The sequence below is a fragment of the Bombina bombina genome, chromosome 7 (genome assembly GCF_027579735.1).
Source record: "Bombina bombina isolate aBomBom1 chromosome 7, aBomBom1.pri, whole genome shotgun sequence".
Classification (NCBI taxonomy): domain Eukaryota; kingdom Metazoa; phylum Chordata; class Amphibia; order Anura; family Bombinatoridae; genus Bombina; species Bombina bombina.
Window position 1 is genome coordinate 3,284,194 of NC_069505.1, and position 2,545 is coordinate 3,286,738.

A 2,545-nucleotide genomic window follows, 5' to 3' on the forward strand; every position below is an offset into this window, starting at 1 on the left:
CACAGGAAAAAATTTCACCACGACAGCCACCAGGAAAAGAGCGAGAGAAAATGGCCACCGCAGCTTAAATAGGTAAGCTTATTCCCCACCCCTAACATTGCAACAATGTTGCACTACCCAACCTAACACTCATTGCCTGTAGTGGTCAGGCCCTTAATTTGTTTCAGGCTGACAAGCAGCCTTCCACTTTCAGTGTGTGTGGTGCTACTGTGTATTACCTGACATACTGCACTCATATCCGGTGTGTGTGGTGCTACTGTGCATTACCTGACATACTGCACTCATACCCTGTGTGTGTAGTGCTTCTGTGTATTACCTGACATACTGCACTCATATCCTGTGTGTGTGGTGCTTCTGTGTATTACCTGACATACTGCACTCATATCCTGTGTGTGTGGTGCTACTGTTTATTACCTGACATACTGCACTCATATCCTGTGTGTGTGGTGCTACTGTGTATTACCTGACATACTGCACTCATACCCTGTGTGTGTGGTGCTACTGTGTATTACCTGACATACTGCACTCATATCCTGTGTGTGTGGTGCTACTGTGCATTACCTAACATGCTGCACTCATATCCTGTGTGTGTGGTGCTACTGTGTATTACCTGACATACTGCACTCATATCCTGTGTGTGTGGTGCTTCTGTGTATTACCTGACATACTGCACTCATATCCTGTGTGTGTGGTGCTACTGTGTATTACCTGACATACTGCACTCATATCCTGTGTGTGTGGTGCTACTGTGTATTACCTGACATACTGCACTCATATCCTGTGTGTGTGGTGCTTCTGTGTAGTACCTGACATACTGCACTCATATCCTGTGTGTGTGGTGCTTCTGTGTAGTACCTGACATACTGCACTCATATCCAGTGTGTGTGGTGCTTCTGTGTAGTACCTGACATACTGCACTCATATCCAGTGTGTGTGGTGCTTCTGTGTAGTACCTGACATACTGCACTCATATCCTGTGTGTGTGGTGCTACTGTGTATTACCTGACATACTGCACTCATATCCTGTATGAGTGGTGCTACTGTGTATTACCTGACATACTGTACTCATATCCCGTGTGTGTGGTGCTACTGTTTATTACCTGACAGACTGCACTCAGATCCTGTGTGTGTGGTGCTACTGTGTATTACCTGACATACTGCACTCATATCCTGTGTGTGTGGTGCTACTGTGTATTACCTGACATACTGCACTCATATCCTGTGTGTGTGGTGCTTCTGTGTATTACCTGACATACTGCACTCATATCCTGTGTGTGTGGTGCTACTGTGTATTACCTGACATACTGCACTCATATCCTGTGTGTGTGGTGCTACTGTGTATTACCTGACATGCTGCACTCATATCCTGTTTGTGTGGTGCTACTGTGTATTACCTGACATACTGCACTCATGTCCTGTGTGTGTGGTGCTACTGTGTATTACCTGACATACTGCACTCATGTCCTGTGTGTGTGGTGCTACTGTGTATTAGCTGACATACTGCACTCATATCCTGTGTGTGTGGTGCTACTGTGTATTACCTGACATACTGCACTCATATCCTGTCTGGGTGGTGCTACTGTGTATTACCTGACATACTGCACTCAGATCCTGTGTGCGTGTGGTGCTACTGTGTATTACCTGACATGCTGCACTCATATCCTGTTTGTGTGGTGCTACTGTGTATTACCTGACATACTGCACTCATATCCTGTGTGTGTGGTGCTACTGTGTATTACCTGACATACTGCACTCAGATCCTGTGTGCGTGTGGTGCTTCTGTGTATTACCTGACATGCTGCACTCATATCCTGTTTGTGTGGTGCTACTGTGTATTACCTGACATACTGCACTCATATCCTGTGTGTGTGGTGCTACTGTGTATTACCTGACATATTGCACTCATACCCTGTGTGTGTGGTGCTACTGTGTATTACCTGACATACTGCACTCATATCCTGTGTGTGTGGTGCTACTGTGTATTACCTGACATACTGTACTCATATCCTGTGTGTGTGGTGCTACTGTGTATTACCTGACATGCTGCACTCATATCCTGTGTGTGTGATGCTACTGTGTATTACCTGACATACTGCACTCATGTCCTGTGTGTGTGGTGCTACTGTGTATTACCTGACATACTGCACTCATATCCTGTGTGTGTGGTGCTACTGTGTATTACCTGACATACTGCACTCATATCCTGTGTGTGTGGTGCTTCTGTGTATTACCTGACATACTGCACTCATATCCTGTGTGTGTGTTGCTACTGTGTATTACCTGACATACTGCACTCAGATCCTGTGTGTGTGGTGCTAATGTGTATTACCTGACATATTGCACTCATATCCTGTATGTGTGGTGCTACTGTGTATTACCTGACATACTGCACTCATATCCTGTGTGTGTGGTGCTTCTGTGTATTACCTGACATATTGCACTCATATCCTGTATGTGTGGTGCTACTGTGTATTACCTGACATACTGCACTCATATCCTGTGTGTGTGGTGCTTCTGTGTATTACCTGACATACTGCACTCATGT